The following is a 17,300-nucleotide window of genomic DNA, read 5'->3' as shown; positions in this document are numbered from 1 at the left end:
TAACATTTTAAAACTGGCATGGATTTTAATTATCCTCAGATTTCATGTGTGAACAAAGCAGCCAAAGGTACAGATAAGCATTTCAGAAAATCGTTAACTTATTTTAGGACATTTCACTATACTTTCACATAGTTGAGTATGGAGAAAAGTATTAATAACTTGTTTTATTCTGTCTTGGCAACTTAAGTCACATGTTCTTCTCAGAGTTTAACTTGCCTACTGTGTGTGCATAGACACCCTAACAAGACAGGAAACTCTGAAGGGAACTAACTATATGAAGATATTCTTCATACTATTTTAGTAGCTTGCCATGTCTCGTACATAGTAGCTATATAAGAAACATTTGTTGGTTTAATTTTCCCCATTCATTCTGCCCAATCCTGCTCTCTTACATACAAGCCTCAATCAATTACATAAAGATAGTAGTAAACAATCAGAGAATAGGGCTTATACCGCTAGATGTTCTAACCCTCAAAGACTTTACAGTCTTGATGGAGGGAGACTACTGATGTATGTGACAAGTTGAAAAGCAAAGAAAGAACAATGTAAGGCAACAACAACAAAAAAAAAACCCAGTAAGCTTGTGATTAGTGACCACACGAAATCTACAGGCAACACATGTTTAAAGGGTTGAAATTTACAGGGTTCTGTGCCAGTAGGAAAAATGTATACAGGCATAACTTAGAGATATTGTGGGTTGGGTTCCAGAACACTGCAACAAAGCAAATATTGAAACAAGTGAGTCACATGAATTTTTGGTTTCCCAGTGCATATAAAAGTTATGTTTACCACTATGCTGTGGTCTCTTAAGTGTGTAATAGCATTATATCTTTAAAAAGTACGTACCTTAATTAAAAAATACTTTCTTGTGTATTTTAGTGTCGAGTGGTAGAGTGTGTACCTGCATGCATGAGGTCCTGGGTTCAATCCCCAGTCCCTCCATTAATAAATAAAATAAATAAATAAAAAAAATAATTACCTCCCCCAAAACAAAACAAACAACAATATTTTATTGCTAAAATTGCTAACCATCATCTGAGCCTTCAGCATATCATAATCTCTTTGCAATAGTAGCATTACTGATCGCCATAACAAATATAATAATAATGAAAATGTTTGAAACACTGCAAGAATTACCAAAATGAGAAACAGAGACAGGGAGTGAGCAAATGCTGTTGGAAAAGTGGTGCCGATAGACTTACTTGACACAGAGTTGCCACAAACTTTCAATTTATAGAAAACAATATCTTCATTCTAGACAGTAGGACTTTGTTGTTTAACTATTTTATATATAGTAGTAGTATCTGCAAATCTATATTTAATATCTTATAATAACCTATAATGATAAAGAATATGAAAAAGAACATTTATATATAACTGAATCACTATGCTGTACACCAGAAACTAACACAACCTTGTAAATCAACTATACTTTAATTAAAAAAAAAAAAAAAGAAGCACGTTAAAATAAAACAACAACAATATCTTTGAAGTGGGATAAAATGAGGCATGCCTGTGCTGAGGAAGTTATTCCTAAAATAGTCTCCTGCCCTTCTCCCTCTACCAATAATAAAAGAAATACATGTTTATAAGAAAATCAGATACTATATTATGAGCATTTTTCTTTTCCTATACAATTATTTTAAACATCATTTCCAGCATATATAGATTATTCTATTGAATGAATGTGCCATAATTTATTTAACTATTCCTATGGATTGGATGTTTAGATTGTTTTCCAGGGGAAGGGATAGCTCAGTGGCAGATTGTGTGCTTAGCATGACGAGGTCCTGGGTTCAGTCTCCAGTACCTCCATCAGAAAAATAATAATTAAAAAAATAAGTTGATAAACCTAAGTACCTCTTCCCTCCAAAAAAGCTTAAAAAAAGAAGTGAGAAAAATAAAGAAGCAAATTTTTTTAAAAAACGAATGTTTAGATTGTTTTCTCTTTTCCATTGTATACCAAACTAAGGTGAAGGGTGAAAAGCCTTGTGGCCATATCTTTGTGTATATCTGATAGTTCCTTCTTTTCTTTTTTTTTTTTTTGGATCACTCTTACTCATTTATAGTTATGTCTCTATATTAAGTTTCCAGATGTGGAATTACAATATCAAAGACATTGACATACATAGAGATTATTTTGTTTTTGTGATTAAAACACATAATGTAAAATTTATCTTTTAAACTGTATTTTAGTGTACAGTTCAATAGTTTTAAGTATATTTATATTGTTAAGTATATTTATATAGTTTTAAGTATATTTATATATATTTATATATTAATAGTTTTAAGTATATTTATATATTTATATTATAAGTATATTTATATTTATTTAGTGTACAGTTCAATATTAAGTATATTTATATTTATATACTTAAAATTATTATATAGTTTTAAGTATATTTATATTTAGTGTACAGTTCAATAGTTTTAAGTATATTTATATTATATTTTAAGTATATTTATATTATTATTTGTATTTTAGTGTACAGTTCAATAGTTTTAAGTATATTTATATTGTTTAAGTATATTTATAAAGTCTTAGACCCCTAAGACTTTCTCATCTTGCAGAATTGAAACTCTCTATCCATTAAACAACTCCCATTTCCCCCATCCACCCAGCCCCTGGCAACCACGGGGCTACTTTCTGTTTCTATGAGTTCGACTACTTTAGATACTCATATAAGTAGAATCATACAATATTTGTTGATTTGTGACTGGCTTATTCTCTTGCATAATATACTCAAGATTCATCCACATTGTGGCATGTGTCAGAATCTCCCCCTTTTTAAAATTGTTTTTGAATAATATTTTATTCTATGCATACGCTACATTTTCTTTATCCATTCATCCACCCAAGAGCACATGGGTAGCTTCCAGCACTTGGCTATTGTGAATAGTGCTGCAGTGAACCTGGCTGTGAGGCTCTCCCTTCAAGATCATGCTTTTAATTCTTATTCTTATATATGCATAAGTAGTGGGATTTCTGGATCATATGGCCGTTTATTTCTTAACTTTTTTTGGAGGAACTCCCATACTATTTTCCATAGTAACTACACCATTTCACATTCCCATCAACAATGCACAAGAGTTCCAATTTCTCCACATCCTCGCAACACTTGTTTTCTGAGTTTTTTTTTGATCATGGCCATCCTAAGGGTAATGCCATTACACAGAACTTTTAAAGCTCTTGTTTTTTTCAGAATATTTGTGTATGAAATTAACACATCTTATTGGCCTTTAATATTACATAATTTTATAGTTGTAAATTATAAGAGAAAATAACTTTTAAGTTCTACTTCTTTGGTTATTAATAAGATTTAATATCTTTTGTACAGGCCTACTGGCAGTTATTTTTTTTCTGTTGTGATTTGTATGTTTATAACCTATAAACATTTTTCTATTGCATTTCCTGCACCCAATTTATAATATTTATGAGTGACTAACATATAAAATATATTATGTTTTTATCTCATTGTCTTAGTCAGCTCAGGCTACTGAAACAATACCACAGAGTGAGTGGTTTAAATAGCAGACATGTATTTCTCCCAGCTCTGGAGACTGGGAAATCCACGATCAAGATGCAGACAGTTTTGGTTCCTGTTAAGGGATTTCTTCCAAGCTTGCAGGTGGCTGCATTCTTGCTGTGTCCCCACATAGCAGCTGGTAGAAAAAGAGAGCTCTGGTCTCTTTCTCTTCTTATAAGGATGCTAATCTCATCATGGGGGCCCACACGCATGACCTCATCTAAACATAGTCACCTCCCAAAAACCTCACCTCCAAATTGGGGGTCAGGGCTTCAACATATGAGAGGGCATATTCAGTCTCTAACACTTACATTTCTTATAGATATCCTCAGATTATCACATGCACTTTATTTTTGCTACTGGCGATTTCTGCCTCTATGTTACTGATGGAGTTAAACCTAATACTATTTTAATTCACATTTACATCCCTTTGTATCTGAAGAAAATCCATTCTTATATAATAGTTAAGCATTCACTTTTTTCTCCTGTGTTAATATTTTGTCAATTCCAGTGCACCTAGAATTAGTGATTGAATTAACATTATTCTTCCCAAATAGTATGTTTTTAATTTGAAAACAATATTATAATGTATTAAATAGCAAATGATATTATAGCCAAACATGAACTTCTTAACAAGGTTTAATTCATATTAACATTTTGCCATATTATCACATATCAGATCTTATGTATATGTGATATTACTGATGAAGACTGTTTCTTTGTATACATGCCGAAATCTATGCCCCTCTCTCTGCATGGATATCTGCCATCAAAAATTGGCATTTGATTCCTTATCTATATTCTTATGCTTTCATTTTACATATACCTATATACACACACACACACATACACATATACCTTTATGTATGCATATATAGCTTGTATATATTGATATACATTTACATGGAGATAGTAATAGATATATTTTTAGAATGTTTACTTTCATATAAATAGTATTCTGTTATATCTTTCTGTAACTTGTTTATCCCTCAAAATTTGTTTTTGAGGTGTATCCGTGCTGGCATGTGTAAAGCCATGTCATCTATCCTGGCTACTGAGTAGCATGATGATGTAAGAATATGAAGCATTATGTTTAGCCAGTCTTCTGCTGGTTGTCATGAGTTGTTACAATCTTTTCCTTTTCTATTGGGAGGAGCTGTGCTGTGAGCAATCTTACAGCTGTCTCTTTGTGCACATGTGAGTTTCTCTAGGAGGTCTGCACCGAAATGTGGAATTCCTGAATTGTGTCTAACACAGATTTTCATTTTTCTTTGAAAATGGTTCAAAAGTGGCTTTAAGAAAATTAACTAATGTCTCTAGACCTCAGTGACTTTGTCTAGATAATATGGGAAATACTTTACCATGTTGTCCTGAGGATCACAGTGCCAATGTGCATGTGTCTATAAAGGCACCTGGTGAAGAACAAGCACCTGTCATCTAGGTCCCCCTCTGCTCTAACACTGGTCACTGATTGCTTTTGAGCCAGAGACTCACAGTCTCAAGGGGACATTTAAGGACGTAATCAGTATTTGTTGTTTTGTAAGTGTGTGAGCAACATTCAACCTCTTTCCATTTGGGGACCAGTCCCCAGGGAATGTAGCATTGTTGGAACACAGCTCCCTATTTACCAGTATGGATACAGTGACACACATCTGAACCAGGATGATGGCCAAGAAAATGAGAGGTAATAAATGGATGTGAGACACTTAAAATTATGCTGTTAAGTACCTGGTAACTGATTGCTTGCAATTGGATATGGGATGCTACAGGATGGGAATAGTTTAGGTAAAATTAACAAGTCTAAGAGACGTGGGAGTATATAAGGTTCTATTAACAGAAAACAGCATGGTGGAGTTGAAAGCGGTTTGGGAAAAAGGTGAGTCAGGTTTTAGACAGGGTGATTTGAAGGGGACACCCAGTTGGTGTTGAAGAATAGACAGCTGGAGCTCAAGAAAGTGGAAGGAGTTGGAACTAGATTTGAGAATACTCTGTGTGAGAATGATTTAAAGCAAGAGGTCCAGAAAAGAGAAAAGTTTCCTGCTGTTAGGTTTACTGAGTTATGGGGCCTGAATTATTTCCTTGCTGTGTAGCTGCAGACTGGGGGCTAAGAGTGTCTGGAAGAGATGGTCGAGACTGCAGGTGTAGGCGGTGCGGGCAGCTTATTCTGCATCCCTCCAGTTTTCATGCAAATGACATGCAGTAAACATCCAGTCAGCAATGGTGAAGGGAAAGGGAATATAGGGGCAGACTGCTTTTGTGCACTAGAGACGGGGTAGGGGTGTCATGGAGCTGAACAGCAATACATGAACACGAATGCAGTTTAGTGCACATTGATTTCTGGAGCATGTTTACCTCTGGAGGTGAAGAAGATGGAGAAGGGAATTCTGGGTTGTCCCAGAATCTTCAAGTGGGTCAGAAATTTTAGATTAAAACCTTGAAGATAAAGAAAGAGAGTTTGAAATATTAATTCAATTCCAAATAATTTTAAGCTTGGATCTCACCGTTTACCTTACATCTTTCTCTTTAACACAAGAAATCAAAACATGACTTAAGTCAATTAGACCAATAACATTTGGAAAGAAGAACAGGTTTGCAATCAATCTTTTTAGAAAGGGATATTTGTTCTCAATTAAGTTAGTCGTATCATTGCCTTTTTAAAAATAACCGTAGAATTTCTTCTTCCAAAAATTTCAAGTCTGCTCTGTTTAGTAGCATAGTTATATTCTGAAGATTTGTGAATTTCTCCCCCTGTTTGTTTATTTGTTAGTTCCAGTTTGTGAACTTAGACCTTTTCCCTTCAATATTTTGCTTCGGAGCAACTTATTCTGATACTCTCATTACCTGAGGGACTGGAGCATCAGAAAACTTTCCTAATATGGATTCAGGAGATGAGATTCCACAGGAAAAAAAACGACATCAAACATTGATCTGCTTGTGTAAAGTGATTCTACCAATTATATGGCATTTCGTGCTTCCTGTAAATTGATGCAAACTTCATTAAAGAAAATGACAAATGGCATATGGCCGCAGGCAAGGTGCCAGTCCACATGATGAATCCTACAGTGTTCTAGTCCAGGATAAACAATGTTTTTAATCACATTGAAAAAAAAATCTGTCTCATTGATTTGTCTACAGAACCAGGTAATTATAATTGTGTAGCTAGTTCCTTATTAGCTTAAAAAGTAATAAAAATAAAAGGTGGCAACAAATAGACATTTGATTTGGGTTTACACTGCAAGAAGGATTGCCTCGTGGGATTTTACAGTCTGCTGCCGTGATGAGGTCTTCATCTTTATGACATTACGGTAGACTGACCACAGAGCCCAGGTTTGGGTGCTCTTGAGTTATTTGGTATATTGCTTTGAGAATTAGAAGGCCGGGGGTTGCCAGAACTGATTATGAGATTTTTCTTTGCTTGACAAGATGAGCAAGTCTGTGTGAGGCAGATGCATTTCTATGGACCAACTGCAGACATGTGTCAATCACAGTCAGGGGTGTGTTGCGTTCTTTTCGACAGTGGGTGTCTAACAAAATTGAATTTTAAGGGGCTAATTACACTCTTATCAAGTTCTGAGTTGCACTACATTATACATTATTTTTAAAGTTAAAAAAATTCCATCAATTAGTTTTTATAACTGCTTTTCTGGTCAATTTTACATTTGGAACATGGCCCTATAAATATATTTTTAATGGTTCCCAAATAAAGGTTCAGATATATAAGAAATAAAAATGATTTCTACTTATAGAAAGTAGAACTAAACAGTAGGTTCATCACGGGGAATTTATATAGGGAATTTTAGTTAGTGTTTCACATCAGGCTTTTTTCCGAGCTCCAGAAATTGCCTCTGGCTTATTTAAATGGGAGAATGTGGAAGGATCGTCATCCTTGGGCAGAAATGCATGAGAAACTAAGCTGGAACCTGTGCTTCCCCCATAGGGTAATTTAACACATGCCCTATTTCAAGCCACAGTCAGGCTGGTTAGGGCACTCCACTGCTGGCTCCCCCTATAATGGGCACTTGCTTTGGGCTGTGCTGGGATTTCCACACTGCCAAAATAACTTCTCAGCTGGTCTTGTATCTTTCCATTACTCTCCAGAAATAATCTTAGAGCATCAAAGTTCTAAGCGGGAACCTTTGGCTGAGTATAAGCCATGTGCCATTTCCCTGGTCACCTGGTCCATTGGCTTCTTAATGAGAAGTGAAGCCGCGCTCCCACCAGAGCCATGTGGTGGAGAATCTCTGCCAATCAGAAAGAGAGTTCTATTGCTGGGCATCCAAAGAACAAAGAAGCAACAGAGTTGCATGACAATGAAAATTCTCCTTTTAATCATGACATTTTTTCCTTGTTTACTTTTATGTTTATTTTTGAGAACCATAAACATATGAAGTAAATAATTCTCATTAATATTATCAACCCCAACACTTGGTTATAGATGTGACCTTTTATTCCAGGACTTTTTCTGCTACAACAAAGGTATGATTTCTGTTCCTGAACCGCATACCTGCCTCCCTTTTGTGTACACATGTCTGATAACTTCAAGTTTAGGAGAAGGTAGATATTTGCTTTATATATCAACCTATATTTTAAATTCTATCTTTTTTTAACTAAAAAAGAAATTTTGTTGTTGGAGGGATAGGTGATTAGGTTTGTTCATTTATTTATCTAATGGAGGTACTGGGGATTGAACCCAGGACCTCATGCATGCTAGGCATGCGCTCTACCACTGAGCTATACCCTCCCCCTCCACCCTTATTTTAAAATCAGCGTCATTTCCCTCTGCTTATTTTGCCATCATAGTCACAATGAATCCATATTTATTGAGGATGTCTGTATTTGTTTGCCAGGGCTGCCATAACAAAGTACCACAAACTAAGTAAACCACAGAAATGTATTGTTTCTCACTTCTGGAAGCTAGAAGGCTGAGATCAAGGTTTTGGTAGGGTTGGTTCTTCCTCAGAGCTCTGAGGAAGAATTTGTCCCATGCATCTCTCCTAGCTTCTGCTGCATTGCTGGCAGTATTTGGCATTCCTCGCAGCAGCAGCATCCTGATCGTTGCCTTCATCTTCACATGGCATTCTCCCTGTGTGCACATCTGTGTCCAAATCTCTCTCTTATAGGGACATCAATCATATTGGAGTAGGACCCATCCTAATGACTTCTTCTAATTTGATTTTCTCTGCAAAGACTGTCTCTCCAAACTAGGTCATATTCTGAGGTACCAGGAGTTAGGATTTGAACGTATCTTTTGGGGGACATAATTCAGCCTATAACATCTTCTTAGATGGCTGCCTCTTCAGTGTGACTGATTTGAAAGAATGAGTCCTTTCTGGAGTTTTAAAAAAATCTTTAAAACTAAAGAATATGTAACTGAACACACTTGGTTGACTATTGAGGATTATATACACTTCTAAATTTCAGTGCTAAAATTGACAAAATGGTTTCTTTGAGGAAACTCAAGGAATTACTAGATGCCCCTTGTCAGGTTGAGGAAATTCCTTTCTACTCCGTGCTTGTTGAGTACTTTTGTCATACAAGCAAGCTGGATTTTGTAAGATACTTTTTCTATATCTACTGAGAGGACTATTTTTGTCTTTTATTCTGCTAATATGATGTATTGCATTGATTGATTTTTATTTGTCAAGCCAACTTTGAATTCCTGGGGTAAATCCCACTTGGTCAGTTATAATTTTCTTTATAAGCTGCTGCACTTGATTTGCTAGTAAATTGTTGATGATTTTGCATCTATATTCATATGGAATATTGGTGTGTAGTTTTCATGTGACGTCTATGTCTAGTTTTGGTGTCAGGATAATACTGGCTTTATAGAATAAGCTAGGAAGTGTTTCTTCTTCTGTATTTGGAAAGAGCTTATGAAGGACTGGTGGTACTTATTCTTCAAACGTGTAGAAGCATTCACCAGTGGAGCCGTCCATGCCTGGGGCCTTCCTGGTGGGCAGCATTTGGATTATGGATGCAGTCGCTTTACTTGCTGTATGTAGGTCTGTTCAGATTTTCCGTTTCTTCTTGTGTCATTTCAGTATGTGTGTGTGTCTAGAAACGTTTCCATTTCATCTAGGTCATTTAGTTTGTTGGCACATTACTGTTCATAGTATTCCCTTAAAATCTTTTATTTCTGCAAAGTCAGTAGGGATGTTTCCTCTTTCATTCTTGGTTTTTGTAGTTTGAGTCTTCTTTTTCTCTTTGTCAGTGCAGCTAAAAGTTTGTCAATTTTTATTTCAAATTTCACTTTTGCTTTTGTTATTTTTCTCTTGTTATCCTATTCTCTATTTCATTTAGTTATGCTTAAATCCATTATTATTATTATTATTATTATTATTATTAATTATTATTATTTTGCTTGCTTTCGGTTTAGTTTGCTCTTCTTTTTCTAGATTCTTTCAGATCTTCTTTATGAATGTTCTCTGAAGTACTAGAAAATTATACCAATTCTGTTCTCTTTCAGTGTTGCATAAATCAATCCCTAAGGCAGATTTAATGGAGACTGCTTATTTTATTTTATTTTTACTATTTATTAATTTTTTATTTGGGGGGGTAATTGGATTTTTATTTATTTACTTATTTCTTTTTTTTGATGGAGGTACTGGGGACTGAACCCAGGACCTTGTGCTTGCTAAGCATGTGCTCTACCAGTGAGCTATACCCTCCCCTGAGACTGTTTATTTTAAAAAGAGTAATTTAAATCTTCAGAAAGAAAACATTTCCTACTGCATATATAGATGTAGCCAAAAGGACATCTTTATAAACAAGAACATTTAGATTCTTAATGTATTTATCATATTCTTTCAAATTTCCTTCCAAGGGCTCTAATGGAAGATAGTATTATTTGGTGTAAAATGTTTAATTTTATATTTCATATTAGATGCATTAAATGCTACTGCACTTTAAAAAGTACTTAAGATACTATTCAGCTTTAGATAATGTGTTTAAGCTTTAAAAAAAAAACATTCTTTGCAGATTAAAAACTATAAATAGAGCCCCTATAATCCTTTAATGCAAAACAGTTGTTTTCATTTTCCAAAGGACTGGTAAGAGGAAACTCCATAACATTCTTCATCTTCCCTAAAATAGTCTAGTTCTTTTCACTAAAACATAGAATTAAAAACAAACAAACCTATCAAATACTGTTTTAAAAGTAGACAATATTCTAAATCATTGAAATTAATACAATAGTAATGGCAGCACAAAAATTTGGTATGAAATCCTTGAACAAACTTTATAATAAATTCTGTTAGGTTATACGTATTATTTGTAATTTCATTAAGTGTTTTTTGAATACTCAGTATTTTTTTTGAATAGTCTGAGTATTGGAAATTATCTAAAAGTGAAAATTTTGTCACAAGAATTTACAGATTACAATATGGGGTGTATTTAAAATAGCTTTTGTGTTTTTAAATAATTACTAAACCATCTAAAGAAAATCAGTATCATGATTTGTTTAGAAGACTAAAACACATCAAAAACAAAACCAGAATCTACACCTGGAACAGTTTCTCTAGCCTCAGTTACCTTGAGACGTGGACATGGATATATAGAAATTAAAGTTCTTTCTGACTGTAGGATTGTGTGTATATCTGGTGTGGTTGCCTTTTGCTTCATTTGACTGTTGCAGAAAGAGGAAAAGTTCTTCTCAGAAATGTAATGGGAAATGCAATTTTAAAGTATATGCTGAAACTTTCACACAAAATCGGTGTAAAATTTATACACTGCAGCTCATTCTAAACAGTCAATAGTAGGTAGATATGTTTCTGAAAAGATGATTTGAAAGCCACCTGCAGTACATGGAATAACTAACATTTTACATGCTGAGGGCTTCTAATTTATTGGAAACATCGAAGGGCCTTTTATGTAAGAAGAGTCATGTCTTTGTCATGCAAAACATTAACCTGTAATTTAATCATTTTAGGAATAGAATATTTTTAAAGTCAAATTTTCCTAAAGCAGCCACAACTGTGCTTATCTGTTTATTTTAATTTTTGGAATTTGTGGCTAGCGATTACATTTTTAAGTAGAGAGGGGTTCCCTTTTACCTCTCATTTATTCTAATTAAAATCTGCAAGCTACCCTTGGCAGGAAGGCAGCAGATAACAGGGCAGTCACTTTGTTCCTTGCTTTGCTGATGTAAAAGGAAGGATATTTCACAGTGCAGCAAGAGTTGGATCAGAGAAACCCGGTTCTATGTTCTTTTTAAAGAATCTTCCCGTGGCATTCTTTTAGAAAACTAACCTTTGCCCTCCCCATACCACAAGGGTGAAAAAGTGACCTTTTCCAGAGAGCTCAAAGTTAAATTAGTCCTGTAAGTCAGTCTCGGGGGCGGAGTGACAGTGTTTGTGGTCAGGGTGGTCAAAGACCCAATGTCTAAGAAGACAGAAGAGGCCGGGTGGTCAGGACATGCTGAGAACGATTGAAAAACTAGGGACTTGGCAGCCATGAGGCCACAGTAGTGACTTTAAGAGGAGTGTGAGCTTCAAAACCTGTCTGAAAACAAAGCTGAACCTTGAATGCAAAATCTGGGAGGGAATCAAGGAACACCCTGAGCTCTACAGGAGAGAAACTGAACACAGCACATAAATGGAAGTTCAAAGGCTGAAGAGGATAAAGAAGCATGAAAGATAAACACAGAGCATACCATGGACAAAATAGCAGAAACAAGAAAATAAGGAAAGATTAGAGGTCTTTTTTTTTTTTGCTCTTCTATTGGCAAAACTCATACAGTGAAAGAAGTGGACTATAAGTAAGGGAGGGGACATCTGAAGGTTTCCTATGTGATTTATTTGAAGAAAACAGAAGCAGACGACAGATGAACATATCAAAAGCCAGGAATAAGGCTGACAGTATATAGTTAATCTTGGTGGATCACAGGATTCTTCTCAGCTCCTAATGAGGATAGACTGGTAATCACATAGAATTATCCTTGAAATTAAGTTAAAGACACATTTGAATTTGTTTATGGTTAATCAGTAGTAGAATTTGGTTATAGTATCTTAAATTCTATTTTTAAAAAGATGATTTAGATAACATTAGGACTGAAAACTGCTGAACCTGGGAGCACTTAGTCTATTCAGAGGTTGCTCTGTGTATTGGGATAATGCTAGATGCTGTCACAGATGACCCTCAAATTTCATCAGCTTAACACACTAGAGGAGTATTCGTTGCTTATCTCTCAGGGCATTGATACCCATCAGGCAGAAGGGATAAAAGCATGAAGGAGCATCCACAAAAGGTTTTATAATTTTTTTTTCTCACCTTCTCTTGGTCAGAATAATACCATCACAAGGCTACACTCAACTGCAAGGCAACCTGGGAAGTGTCCAACTGAGTACCCAGAAAGAAGGGACAGAGAGATTTTTAGTGAATAACGTGAATTTTCTGTCTGGTATGGGCAGTCACTGAACTCCTGTCAGGGACTGTGATACCATGTCTAGCTCTATCAAGGACCCCTGAACACACTGGGTTCTGGGTGGGCTCCTGAATGGGTTACAAAGTTGACTCTTGGATGAAGTACACTTTGTAGACCTGGCAGCAATTAAATGTTGTTGGATAGAGTCAAATTTCGCTAAAGCATGGATGTCCTCTACATTTTACTTGCAGTCTAATCTCTGTTTCATGTGACTCATTCATATAAAAATAGGAAACATCAGTGTGTATTTGATCATATAATTGGCATTATTCACTAATTTTTATCCTTTTGCAGTAATTTTTATGCAAGAACTAAAAATGAGACATTGCTTTGACAAATAGCTGTTATGTTAGACTATTCTGTTCAGAATATAATTAGAAGATACATGAGTGTCCATTTACATAAATGTGTGTATATCCACGTACATACACATATAAATTAGTATGTATATACTGATATGCACAATATATACTGTGTGCCAACATCTATAAGTAAAGGAAGTTCTGTGAAGTTGAGTTCTATGAAAATAGAGCTAAACTCATAATTTGTTTGCTGTATCATGGACTTCAGAATCATCTGCCTTCAAATTTTGGTAATAATATTTAATATCTGGATGACTCTTCAGCAAGTTACTCAATTCCAATGGTTACATTGTAGGAATGATAATAGCTATTAATCAAACTGGGTGGTTGTAAATAAAAAAGGAGATTCTATGGGTAAAGCATTTAGCAAAGGATCTGGTACATAGTCAGTGTTCAATGGTATGCCTATTAAGAAGCTTGACACACCCTCCAGATTCCCCCATAACACACTCAAAAATAAATGCAGAAGGACACAAAAATAGATAAGAATGTGCTGGCTGTTCAGATTTAATAACTTCATCCAAGTATCCATTCCTTGAATTAACACTGTTAGACCCTGAATATGTACAAGCTCTCAGCTGTGGTGAGCACAGAATTTACTAAAGGGGCATCCTCTTTGCTCAAGTGTTGAGCACCTCATTATGAGGACTCTAACAGTCATAATACAAGGTGACATTTGCATAAAAGAAATACCACAGAGTGAGAAATGATTTTAAAATAAGAAAAATCTAGGAAGGGAGAGAATTCAAGAAAAACTTGTGGACATTCCGAACTCCCTGGCTCTTTAACTGGCTCTTAAAACCAAAATTTTCAGAAGCGGATAGAGGGAAGAGGGGCATTCCATTCAGAAAGAAGAAGAGAGAGGCAGGCAAAAGCCTAGCATATATTCAGGCAAAACTGAGAAACAGGCAAAGAGGAGTACCGTGAGGTCAAATCGGTAAGTCAGGGTATTGATGCCATTTTAAAGAGTTGGACTTTAATCTGTCACCAAGGAGTAAGGAAGTCCAAGGCCTGAGACAAGGTAAGAATTTTGAGCAGCAGAATGACATCTACGACCTTGAATATTTCACTTGGCCTTTCCACCATCCGTGTTTCTCCCCTAGACAGTGACTGGATAGGACCAGGATCCCTTCTGGCCCCAACACTGTGGGCGCCTTCTCCGAATTGTACATCCTCTGCAGTCACTGTTGGAACATCCCTGTTCTCTTTGCTGGACCCACCCCAATGCTGTTTACATGGGCTCCACCCAGTACTGTTGTCATAGGCTTCAGACTCTGGGTTTTGCCTCTCCGCCAGCCCCGCTTTCATCCCTCGTGATGGGACACGCTCTGCATCTCATTCATTCGCAGAGGCGTCCTGTCTGCCCAGATCCCGGATCTGACTCACTCCATCAGTTATGTCTAGATTCTCTCTCGGGCCTCTTCCAGTCCTCACTTCACTTCCTCCTCCCCTTTAGGGCACTTTCTCCATATTGTTGCTTCTCTTCTATGTTTTCATTGTGTTTTTTCTTTTCCCTCAATAGGTCCACTGTTCTAAAAGAATGGAAGTGAGAATATCATGAAAGAGAAAAAATTAGTAAGGATTACTGGTGAAAAGTGATACCTTCATAAGATTAAAACACTGCTTGTGACCAAATATAAAACGTAACTGGGGAGAATGCCTCCTTTTCCTGGTTAGAGTTCTTGGGGTAGTTATGCACTTTGCTCAAGCCAGCAGTAACAATGACCTGGTTTTTACTTATAAAATTACTACTTTTACTAATAGCTTGCTTCTCTTTTGGTGAATGGAATTTAGCAGAGATATCAGCCAGTCTACTAAGAAAATTAAATTTTTACTGAGAATAAATAAATATATATATAATATACCAACATATCATTCAATAATGCTCTTTTGAAATTAACAGCAGCATTCTATTATTAAAAAAACGGGTGTTTTCTAGTATTGTCTCTAACTGTACAATATTGTTTCTTTCATAAGTATTCTCAGGACCTAATGTAAAACTCTTTAATCCAAAGTATTCTGTAAAGCTTTCAGTCCCAGTCCCTTGTCATAGGCTGAAATATTTGTTAAGTAATTCAGTGAACATTTTGGGGGTGCTGTGAAGGGAAACACATTAAGGTTTAGGCTCTGCCATTGAGAAGTCCATGGACGAGTAGGCTGACATGCAGACACATCGTCATATACAATGTGTAAAAGCCAGAATGGAGCTCTGTGCATGGTCCAGGAAGGAGTGTTCAGTCTCCCTATATCACGCTGGGGGCTTCACAAACTAGGTCTTGAGCCTCCTGGATAAGAAAATGGAGAAAGAAAAACCCAGATAAAAAGAATAGAAAGTACAAAGACAAAGAAGGAAGATAGGAAATGGTGGAAAATTAAGTATGGCTTGAGTTGATGTGTAGTGAGAGAAAAAACAAGAGACTGGCAAGGACTAGGTGATACATGGCTTTGTATATCCAACAAAAAAAAAAAGAGTTTGGAATCTTGATTGTTAATGTCCAGTGGTCTTTTTGTTCGTCTGCTTTTGTTTTTGCTTTGTATTCATTATTTCAGGGATATTGCCCTCTTTAGGAATCTGTTGTAAGAAAACCGAAGGCCTTCTCCAAAGAAAAACATACACACACACACGTTTTTAAGCACTTCCATGAACTTGGACCCCAAGCTACAAACCACCCCTGAAGGTTGCTAGAAATGATTGAGTTATTGAGCAGGGGAGCAACATGGTCAAAAGTCTGTCTTCAGCAAGTGAATACTTGCAGGGATGTGGGGGATATATTGGGAGTGATGAGACTCGTGTCAGAGAAAATTGGGGTCTACTGTCAGCCAGGAGATGAAGGTCTGCACTAGGGTGGCAGCAGATCTCTGTGTTTCATTTGGCTTCTACTTTGTATGTGTCAATCCGTCTGTTGAGAAGGACACTACAAGAGTCAAGTGAGCAAAGGATGGCGTTATTTACTGAACTGGTGATTTCAGATGTAAGTGCAGCTTCGTGAAGAAAGATGAGGAATTCCGTGGGAATGAGGAATTTAGGCCACCACAGATTTGGGTCAACAGGTCAAAAAAGAAGTCAGAGTTGAAGAGAGATACTTGTTTTAATACTCTGGATGATTACATAGAGGTGGTAGATTTAATACGATGAAGGGATGAGATCTCGTCAGCCAAAAAGTCCAAGTTAAGGAGAGCTGGAGGGGTCGGGCTGGAGGCTTCGAGCGCTTGCTGCTTGCCACGGGGATTGCAGCCTTAACTGTCTGGTCCACTACTGCTCTCTTTTGGAACCAGGCTGGTGAACGCTTGAGCCACTGAGAGAAGAGGATTTGTCTCTAACAGTGACAGCTTGCCCAGCGCTTTCAATCTGGTTCAGTTAAAAAAATAAAAAAGAGAAGATGATAAATTTTAAGGAACCATTTGATGGATGTTATTAGGTCATAAACTTGACATTCATAAAGTTAATAATCCTGTCTTCTGTATCGAGCTGCCTGAGCTTGGGTGAATTATTGCCTGGGTTAGAAGTCCGACTCCGACACTGGTTGATACTTGTCACTTACCTTCCTAAGCCTGTACTTCTCCATCTGTAAAATGGGCGTAGAGACCCCTGCATCACAGACACAGGAGCAGGAAGCCTACGTAAACGCCTGCCATAGCCCCTGTGCATCACGGCTGTTCAATAAGGGGCTTGGCCTGGAAGCTCCTTCCTCTGTCTCCTTCAGTTTCCTAAGAAACTTTTCCAGTTCTAATGAGTCAATAAATGAGCTACTCTGATTCTTAAACCTGCCATTGCTTTTACCTATTTGAAAAGACAGGGATTTGAAATCCTTTGTTTCAGAACTACGTTTTTGTGTTGACTTGTGGCCGTGAAAGGAAACATGGAATTTACTGTGATCACTTTAGAAAGTTTGCTCTCTTTGGAAATTAAAAAGTAATTACATTTTCTTGGACTCACTGCCTTTTCCAAGTGTCTAGTACAGCCACAGCTCAAATGTAGCTTCTTGTGGA

General features: G+C 36.4%; 1 protein-coding gene and 1 non-coding gene across 4 annotated transcripts in view; one reads left to right on the top strand and one right to left on the bottom strand.

Annotated features, from left to right (window-relative positions):
- MACROD2 (mono-ADP ribosylhydrolase 2) overlaps window positions 1-17,300 on the top strand; it is a 1,883,327-nt gene that overhangs the window by 815,851 nt on the left and 1,050,176 nt on the right. The window lies entirely within an intron of this gene.
- TRNAA-AGC (transfer RNA alanine (anticodon AGC)) lies at window positions 8,197-8,269 on the bottom strand. Its single transcript has one exon. It is a non-coding gene; the product is annotated as a tRNA-Ala (tRNA).

The sequence above is a fragment of the Camelus bactrianus genome, chromosome 19 (genome assembly GCF_048773025.1).
Source record: "Camelus bactrianus isolate YW-2024 breed Bactrian camel chromosome 19, ASM4877302v1, whole genome shotgun sequence".
In the NCBI taxonomy this organism is placed as follows: domain Eukaryota; kingdom Metazoa; phylum Chordata; class Mammalia; order Artiodactyla; family Camelidae; genus Camelus; species Camelus bactrianus.
The sequence above is the reverse complement of the archived record's forward strand: the minus strand, read 5'-3'. Positions and strand labels throughout refer to the sequence as shown.